The sequence below is a fragment of the Tursiops truncatus genome, chromosome 9 (genome assembly GCF_011762595.2).
Source record: "Tursiops truncatus isolate mTurTru1 chromosome 9, mTurTru1.mat.Y, whole genome shotgun sequence".
Classification (NCBI taxonomy): domain Eukaryota; kingdom Metazoa; phylum Chordata; class Mammalia; order Artiodactyla; family Delphinidae; genus Tursiops; species Tursiops truncatus.
The window spans coordinates 93,269,486-93,279,374 of NC_047042.1; the positions used below are offsets into that span (position 1 = coordinate 93,269,486).

General features: G+C 50.7%; 1 long non-coding RNA gene across 2 annotated transcripts; it reads right to left on the reverse strand.

Moving 5' to 3' along the window:
• Nucleotides 1–1,817: 1,817 nt before the first annotated feature.
• LOC141279586 (uncharacterized) lies at nt 1,818–8,409 on the reverse strand. 2 transcript variants are annotated; one of them, XR_012334125.1, is made up of 2 exons: nt 5,321–8,409; nt 1,818–2,978 (listed from the first exon to the last, which is right to left on the reverse strand). It is a non-coding gene; the product is annotated as an uncharacterized lncRNA (long non-coding RNA). The 2 variants fall into 2 exon arrangements; XR_012334126.1 differs by having other exon boundaries at nt 3,860–8,409.
• Between the last annotated feature and the right edge of the window lie 1,480 nt (nt 8,410–9,889).

A 9,889-nucleotide genomic window follows, 5' to 3' on the forward strand; every position in this document is an offset into this window, starting at 1 on the left:
GAAGTAGGTGCAGGGACCCGGGCCTGCCCTTGTCTTTTGGCCCTCGTCCCAGCCCTCCTGTTTCCCCACCTTCCATCAATCCAACAATCCCAGTTGCCCAACCACACGTGTCCCCTTAGCGGCTGATTTCTCTCATCACACGACTCACTGTGTCCCCGACAGCCCAGCCCACGATGACCTGTGAGCAGAGGGAGGAGGCGGGGTCGGCCCCGTAGCAGTCGCTGATGCCCTTGGGCAGAGCACTGGTGTTGCCGCAGGCGGTACACCAGGATGTGGTGCACCGTCGTCTCCTTGTGATGGACCAACTTGGGCTCAAACTGGGCGGGGGATGCAGGACAGAGTGTGGTCAAGATCTTCTGGGCCATGTTCTTATCCCCCCTATTCCTTTCCCCCAAATAAAACTATGCCCGTCCCCACTTCTCTCTCTTTCTCTTCTGTTTCCTCTGTTTTTTTTTCCTTCCCCAACCTATCATTTCCCCTGCACTCAGTCTGACTCCTCACTCAGCCCTCACCCTTTTAAAATCCCTTCCTGATAGCACAACACACTTGATCCAGCCGGGAACATCCCAAGACTTTCTACTTTCCCTTAATAACCTCGTCAGTTCTCTATATTTGAGCATGTGATCATGCCTTGTTGGATTCAGTCTCTAAAGAAAACAATGGCTCCCACACATTTGCCACTCATTGTAAGGTCACACTTTTATTTATTTGATCAAAATTGAAATCACTCAAATGTGAAGTCAGATGACCGACTTGAGTTTCCTCTAGCCAGACTTTCCCGACTTGACAGCCTTTGGCCACGTCTCCCCAGCCTGCACCTCCTCCTGGGCTAAGAGAACACAATTCTGGGCCCAGGACAGGACTTATACTTTGTTCTTTGCAAACACTTATTAACCAATGACCGTCATCAAAATCGCTGCTGCACTGTGGGGCGTGAATAAAACAGTGCTGGGAGCTGTAGTTCTGGGCTCGGGAAATCATGAAACTGCCACCTCCACCAAACCTGGCCTGGCCCCCGTGTTCTCCTGACCACCTCCCTCCTTCATCCTCCCAGCAGTTTTCTGAACACCATCTCTTCAGAGTCAGCCATGCCCACTGCCTGTCTCAACCACCTTGACAATGTCCTGAAGTCTGTTTCATGGTACCTTGTAGATACGGTGCTTCTTGCTAACGATGGAGAGAGGGAGGAAGGTGCAGGCGTACGTGGTGTCATCCTCTGGGATGAAGAACTGGAGAAGGACACACAGAGGCTGAGCAGGTGGTAGGGAGTCTCCTGGAGAAGCAAGGGAAGGGACAGGTCGGGGAAGGGCGGCCACTTGAGAGCCAGTTTGACCATCCTCGGGGGACCAAGGGGAGTCAGAGGAACCTCAGTTCCAGGAACATACTGAATATTGGGTGCAAGAGGAAGGTCTGGATTGAGACGAAGGTGGGCAGTGGCTGGAGGCGGCTGGGTGGGGAGGAGGGGCCTTACATCAGTGATCTCCAAGTCATGGATGATGGTGTCCTCGGGGACATCAAGATCATCGGGGTGGACAATTTGTAGATGGACTCACAAAAGTACGCTCCCGATCCAGCTTCAGAGTGTCATCTGGGCCGTAGGTGGCAAGCACCCTCACAGTGTCACTCTGGGGGCATCGAGGTGCTGCAGCCCACGAGCAGCACTTTGCACACACCCACACCCAACCACTGACACAAGCCACTTGCTCACATCGACACAGTGGAACTTACTGGGACAGAGTGAAGGGACAAACTAGGTGATTAAATAGTTAATACCACAAGGGGATTGTAAGTAGAGAAAAAAGTATGGCGGACCCCTGTAAGTTAATGATCACTCAAGAAAGCAGGTTTACTTAACCACAAAACCAAGCAGGCTTGCTTAGCAACAAAACCATGCAACAGAAGCATGAGACATGCCCCCAAACAATAAAACAATGGTGACATGAGACCCATATCCTTCCCAGTGAGCTCAGTAAGTTAATGACCCCTAGGACATGCTCTCTGCACACATAGAAAACAATAATTTATGGAAAGGTGACATGTCAAAGTGAAAGACCCTCACTGTACTGAGACCTGAAATAATTTTTCCGTAGTACCACGACAGTCCTGGCTTGATCATGTTGGGACAAGAAAACTCCCCTGCCCAACCTGGAGGCAGAGCTGATGATGGAAGCTTGTGTCTACTCAAGAATGAGGAAGAAGTTGGTCTTCTCCCCCTCCCCAGTTTTCCTTTGATTGTAAAACTGTAGACCACTAAGTTCTCTGGGGCGGCACCCTCTCACCCACCTGATATAAGCCTCACAAGCTTCCTATTCTAATAACTCACTTCTTATCTATCACTTTGCGTCTCCCTGGATTCTTTCTGCACTGAGACATAAAGAACCAGAGCTCCTTGGAGCCCCCCAAAATGCCACCTAGCGGTTTCAGAAAGGAGAACACTTCAGACTGGGGGTCAGAACTAGTCAGGTTCCAGTTCTGCCTAGAGGCTGACTTGCTGGAGATGTTGAGTAAGTCACACCCCCTCTCATGTCCCCTCTCTGAGCCTGTGTCCACATCTGGTTCATGACACTGAAGTTCAAGGAGATCAGACAAGGTTCTTCAGGAGGGGACACTAGGGAGGGTGGCATGGGGCTGAGTCAGTGGGAGGCCACCTGTAGAGGGCTGGTGGAATCAGAGGCGGCAGGATTGGGGCCGTGCCTGGGAAGGCTGAGAGAGACGAGGGCCCTGGAACCAAGACTGGCTGCCTGACAGGCATGGCCATTCCAGGTTGGGGGTGACTTCACCTCCTAGAAGGAAGGCTGCTTGTGAGCAAATGCTCCTCTCTCCTCCCTCTTTTACCGTGATGTCTTGGTCTTGAGGGTCACAGGAGCAGAAGGGCCTGGAGAAGCACATGGTGGTATAGATGGTGTCTTCTGTCAGTGCCTGCAGCTCTGCGTCCTGGCTCCCTCCTCCAGAGCGTCTTCATCCACCAGGTGCTGATTCTAGGGTCCAGGAAAGGTGAAGGGGTAAGAACCAGGAGCCCTACGTGGTCACGGGTTCAGAGTAGTCTGGGTCCATTTAGCCCCAATAAAGTACCAAATTAGCAGAACCCAGCTCTGTATTATAATTTGCTCCTAGGACAGAGCATGGCATCAAGGGGGGATTCGTGGGGAAGAGGGATGGACAGTGATGGAGTTTAACCACTTGACCTTGCTTTGCTTCTCCCATTTCAAATCTCATCTCCATAAATCCTAATATTCCTGTATCCCCAAGTCTTAAAAGCTCACTTATTCTCTGAACTGTCTACGCTATTCCTCTTCTCATGGGGCTCTTAACATGGGCACTTCGCCATATAAATGAAGTTCAGATTGAGTGAGACTGGGAGACAGGTGAGCTGCGTCTTCATCTGTAAAATGGGGGAAGAAACCTCATGGTGATGCTGTGAGGTTTAATGTGCAAAGAATTTGGACCAATGGCTGCTTAACCAAAAATGAGTAACAATTTTAAGCTATTATTGTTGCAGGTGCTGATGTTGTTAGATTATTTTATGTTGTGGTCTATTTGACTGATCCTAAAGGTAACTGAAGATGAGGACTGTGTACCAAACAGCTTTGACTCTTCCCCCAGTGACCTGCACCGAGACTGTGGTCCAGGACTCTCTCTCTTTCAGTCCAATGGCTCCATTCCCTTGGCAACTTAGAGACATGCAGTCTGGAAGACCTAGATTCAAACTCTCCAATGGACCATTTCTGTAGGGAGAGGTCAGCCATCAGTTGGTGCTCTGGGCCTGGATGTGTTTGGAAAATGTGGATCCTTCCTGGACTCAGAGCCACCCTCCACCCAGCAAGAGACCCTCACGGGAGGGAGTCACCCTCACACTCACCGAGAAATAGACATTGCCGTCCGGCGAGACTCCTCCAACAACCAGATTGCTTCCCACCATGGTGTAGCTATTTGTGATACCCAAGCCCACCCAGCCAGCTGTCTGGACCTGGAGCTCAAAAGTGACGACCTCAGCCTCAAGGTCAAAGTCCCAGTGCAGGAAAGTAACATTAGAAGGATCTAGGAACATGGAATAACGCAGACGTGATGTGAGGCCCAGGTGGTTGCCTTGAGAGGAGGTCGGCAGGGCCGTAAGTAGGAGAAGCCGAAAGAGAAGGGCACAGGCCATGGCTCCTGGGGTCTGAAGCATCTCTACTTAGATGGACACTCAAGAAGTATGGACTTATATGTACCTCTGCCTGTGCTAGGTACCGTGCCACAGGGGAGGGACAGACTGGGACTCTTCTGATCTCATTATCTCTGGGTTCAGAGTGGTACCACTTACACAACTTGGAGGCGTAAGGTGCCCAGAGAAGGTTGCCCTTGCCCTGGAGTAGGGACCTGGCGTGAAATTCTTGGGAATGAATCACTCAGTCTCCTCCCTCCTGACCCAATACCAGTGTCCTACCCATGGGGACCCTGCAGAATCAAGGAGGTTTTATTTCTCCCTGGCTCTCCCTCTATTTCTCTCTCCGTCCTTCCATTCTCTCCGTTTCTGCCCCCACCATCCCTGTATCCTTGGATGTTCTTACTGAGCGCTCTGGCCTCTGGCACATGTCCCTCACCCCAACTTCTTACGGGCATTTTCTATTTTGTCTCTATATAGAAGTGATGCACAGACAGGGAGTGGGACTCCAAGTGGCCCTGCCTTCCAGCCTCCCTACAGTGCAGGAGGAGAGGAGGTGTTGGGAGATGCGGAGGGGAAGGCTATGGTCTCCATCTCCTGGAGGACTCTTTACTACTAATCCCTGGAAGGACATGTAGAGGTGAAGGAGCCATAAACAGCTTTCCAGATGGGCACGTCTGGGGCAGCTGCAAGTTTCTGCATGTCGCTGGGGAGGAGCAAAGAGGCGGAGGAGGGGAAGGAGAGGGAGAAAAGGGGGAATAAATGTGAATTTGCCTTTGGGGTACTCTGCATGTTGCCCATCCTCCCACAGATTGCCATTTGGAGAAGTCACCTTCGGGGACCCTCCACTGGAGTCTTGGCCAACTTCCCCGCTGGCAAGCTCTTTGGTACGAGGCAAACAGAAGAAACGCAGAGGAATATTAAAATATCAGAACACCAGAGTGAAAAGGAACTTTAGATCCGCTTGATTTTCCAAACATTCCAGTCCACTTAATTTTTTGATGAGGAAATGGGAACATCAGGGAGTAACATGTGTAGTGCCCGAACTCCCATCCCGTCGGCGGCAGAGCTAACTGCGAGGCCATAGGGGCCCTGCCCCCGGGATGGTGCTCTTTGCATTATTTCCTTAGGTCACAGACACCCATAAGACACGCAGCCCCCTGGAGGCGTCTCTACCTGGCTTGTCCTGGTGGAGGGAGCTGGTGTCATTTGCTGGCTGCTCCTTAGGGAGGGGACCAAAGTCTCTAATCCTAGAGTTCTTTCTTCCAGTGTGAGTGACAGAGCTGATAATCTTTTGACCCTCAGTGTTCTTCCTCCATCAGACAATGGAGAGGATCTGAAAAATTAACAAGGATACATGCTTCGAGGGCCTCCTCCATCACAGAATCCGGACCACACACCTCCACACAGGAATCCAGCTTGAGTGAGGGCACCTCTGTTTACGCCTCCATTCAGGCCACGCATGTTCTTCTCATTACCTATGGAGCCCATCAAAGCTGGTAAGGACCCAGCTGAGGTTGTTCGCAGCTGCTGTGAGCACCTGAGTAGTAACTGGGGTGCGGTGGGGAGAAAACACCGTTCCCAAGAGGGCAAGCATACCACCCACCTCTGAGCAGGCAGAGAAGGTGGGGAGCCAAGCAGCCACCTGGAAGGAAGAGGCTTACTTTGGCCCAGGACGGGAGCCTGGCCAAGGCCAGAGGGTGGAGCCTGAGGAGTCACCGACCTTGAGGAACCGGAGCCCGGGGAGGAGATAACAGGGGTGTCAGAGACACTGTGATCCCCATCGCACTTGGGGATTAAGACAAATGGAGAATGGGGCCAGGAGATAGGACTGCCAGCCCTGTAAACCAAGATGGGTCCAGGATCCGTTTTCCTGCAACCTGCTCACCGGCCAGAGTGCTGACCACCACAACCCCAGTTATGGTTTTCTCCCCTCTCCCAGCCCCCTTTCCTTTAGTCATCCAAATCCCAGAGTTGACTCTCTCAGAAGCAGACCTCAGGATTAAGTGCACGAGGCTGGTGAGGACACACCATCTCGGCGTGTCCTTTGGTCTGGTATTCAAGAGGTGTGATTTGGGCAATGCTTCACAGAGCTCATCTCTCTCCCTCTCTGGAGTGACGGATGTGGCTGGGAATAGGTAAGGGGCCCAAAGACAAGAGTGACTCAGCACATGAGATCAGAGCAGAGGTTACCCGAGGGGAAGGGGACACGGGGGTGGGTGAAGGGGGTCAACTGCACGGTGATGGATGGTAACCATACTTGTGGTGGAGATCACTTTGCAGTGTGTACAGGTGTTGAATTATAATGCTGTACACCTGAAACTTACGTACAAAAAAATCAGATTCCCGCCTCCCCCCCATAAAAGGGAATCAGCACATGTTACTTAGAATGCAGTGCAATTGACATTTTGTGCACATTTAGATGATGCAAATTTGAAAGTGTGATATAGAAAATATTAATGAAGTTACACACGGAATTGTACATAATGAAAATCCGTATTTTTAAAAAAATCAGGAACCACACGGTTTCAAAGCTTGCGAGCCCAGTGAATTGTAAACTGTATTATGCCATCACCAAATGCCATCCGTGACTCATGTGAACCGTAGTGTTGCATGTATTAAAACTCCAGCAGATTAGAAAAAATAGTGACTCTGGGAGGCACAGACCCCCAGGATGCCAGGCCGCTGCTGGGCCGCGACACAGACTCTCTCGGAAGATGGGTCTGCAGCCTCACCCTGCTCTAATTCCCTTCTCCATCTATGGAGTGTCCTGACACCAACTTAAATATTGTGCGGCCCCAGGTCCTGAAAGAGTAAAGTTCTGTTGCTAGACCCCTCTGTGTCTCCATAGTTCTGTCTATAACATGCTGAGGTTGTAGCCACGGTAGGTGTGGGTCTTTTAAATCTCATTTCCCAGATCATTGGTTACCAAAACTCGAGGCCTCTTATCAATGTTAAAAAGTATGAGAACTTGTGATTTGAATCTCAGTTGATTACTAAGGATAGGAGATTAAAGACCAATAAAAGCCACTATATGTTTTTATCGGAAGTTTACAATTGCAATAATAGAGGCCAACTCGTTAAGCGATTAGTCTCTGCCAGGTTTTACTCTCAGAAATGTTCATGTATGAATCCACTTACTCCTATGAAATGGCTTTCATCATTATCTTCGTCTTACAGAGGAAGAAACCGAAGTCCAAGTTCACACTGCCAGTAAGTGGCAGCACTGTGTGTTGCTGGGAAAATACAATTAAAAACAAAATCCCCTCCCAACTCAGAAAATCTCTCCACAAAGGTAGAAGAGAAAGAAAACAGTTTTATTATTGAATAATCATTAAGTCAGAATGTGATACACACCACAAGCATTTTGTTAAGAGATTGCAGAGACAAAAAGAAATTTCGGCCTATCGTACAGACTAGCAGATCAAACCCACTACACACGTGTTCTCAAGATAAGCAATAACTAGTCCCCAAATGAGAGGACTCGACAGGACCTTTTGTTAATCCACAGTTCACGCTGAAGTCACTTGGTAATTGGGCTGTCTATCTGTGTTTGCAAATTGGCTTTACCAAAGGAGAGATAAACATGTTATATCTTTATGATGAAATCATTTTGCAACTCGGTGCCAGCCGTCTGCTCTAGACTAAGTTAAGCTCATCTTCCTTGATGTTTATATTCCGAAGCGATGGTTGCAGGTCCTTGAGAAAGACATTCCTGGGTCTTAATGCTGGCAAGAGGTGATTTAGCTTTTAAGAGTGTATGCATTTCAAAGAGACAGAGAAAGAACTTACAAGTTTTCTACAGTAAATGCTCTAAGAAAATGGAGGGGAGGGAAGTCTCTCCCCTTATCTTCAACAGGAGAACTGAGCCTCTTCCATTTGGTTTGTATTTGCTTTTACAGAGGAAAACACAGGTCACTGGAGATGAGTGTCCATTGCCGACCGCCCAACACTGACCTGCAGCAGCCTCTATGCCTATGAGAAGATGTCTTTGTTCAATCTGCAAGTGTGGCTTCATTGCAATGAGTTATTTTAATTCCTTGCAAAAACGTGAGGCACGGATTCAGCATGGAATCTCTGCGAAGCAGCTAAGAGGGTGCAGGGCCAGGCACCTTCACTAAGGCCCCCAGTGAGCCCGGGGAGTGTGTATGAGTGAGTGCGTGTTGGCGTGCCGAAACAGGAAACTCCAGTTTGAGGTTTGAGCCTCAGTGAGAAGATAAGATCTTGAGTTTCCTGGAAAAGCCGCTCCCTTTTGAGTGTCGGGCCCAGAGAGTCTCAGACACCAGTCGCCACCTTACAGGCCAAGATGAGCTCTCCTGCCTAGGCTGTCCCTGTCCCGCGGTCCCTGTCCCGCGGTCCCCGTCCCACTGCCCTGCCGGAGAGGCCCAGGAATGGCCCTGTTTCCCATCCTGTGGGGCTGGGTTCTCATGGGTGCAGTGAGTACAGGTCAGAGGCCAGGCAGAGACAGCCAGTCGGTGGCTTGAGGGAGGGAAAAAGGGACTGGGTCACTGGGACCCCTGTGGGTACAGAAGGTTTTGCTCCCTGATCCCAGATCTGCGTATCTCCTCGCCCTGTGAGAGTGCCCGTCCTGTTCCCAGCAGCCTCCTCTCCGCCTTACTCATAGGACCCCCTCTTCAGGCTTCGGCTCTAACTAGTTATTTCTGGCAGTGACCTTTAGCTACCTTTACTACCCCCAGGACCTTTAGCCTGGCCTGCTTGTGTGTTTCAGATGCCGACACAAGCTTGGTGGAGCAAAGCCCCAGGTGGGTCCTGGTACCTCGCGGACAGGCTGAAACACTGCACTGCATCCTGAGGAATTCCCAGTACCCCTGGATGAGCTGGTACCAACAGGATCTCCAGGGGCAGCTACAGTTGCTGGCCGAACTGCGGAGTTCTGGGGATGAGAAGGTCATATCCCTTCCTGGAGCAGATTACCGAGCCACGCGGGTCAGTGAAACAGAGCTGAACCTACACGTGGCCAATGTGACCCAGGGCAGAACCCTATTCTGCACCTGCAGTAAAGACACAGTGAGACATCCTTCTTGGGCAAATGAATAAAAACCACCCCTGGTTCCCAACCACAGACCCAATGTCCTCCTCTGCCCTGACGGTCCCCCAGCCTGCTTCCTCCCCATCCAGAGACTCCCTTCTGGCCTCTTTACTACAAGCAGACCTCCCCTGCCACTTTCCCACTGCGCTTCAGAGACACTCGGCCAAATGAGCACAGCAATCGACCCGTGGGCTCTGCAGGGCTGGGGGCAGCCTTGACTCTGCCACTTAAGGCTTTGGGGAGGACCTCATCTCACTGAAACTTAGTTTCTGTGTCTGCAAAGCACAGACAGTAACTCTACCCAACTCAGAAGGTTGCTGCTAGGATTAACAACGCAATTCAGGTGAAGCCTTTAGGAAAATACAGAGGCACGTAGGAAGCATTTAATCACTGTTAGCTATTTTCTCCACAGTATGCGTGTATAAAAGGCATATTGCGGGCTTCCCTGGTGGTGCAGTGGTTGAGAGTCCGCCTGCCGATGCAGGGGACGTGGGTTCGTGCCCCGGTCCGGGAAGATCCCACATGCCGCGGAGCAGCTAGGCCCGTGAGCCATGGCCGCTGAGCCTGCGCGTCCGGAGCCTGTGCTCCACAACGGGAGAGGCCACAACAGTGAGAGGCCCGCGTACCACAAAAAAAAAAAAAAAAAGCATATTGCATTTCAATACCAGTATCAGTGCCCAGAGGGGTGCTGAAAA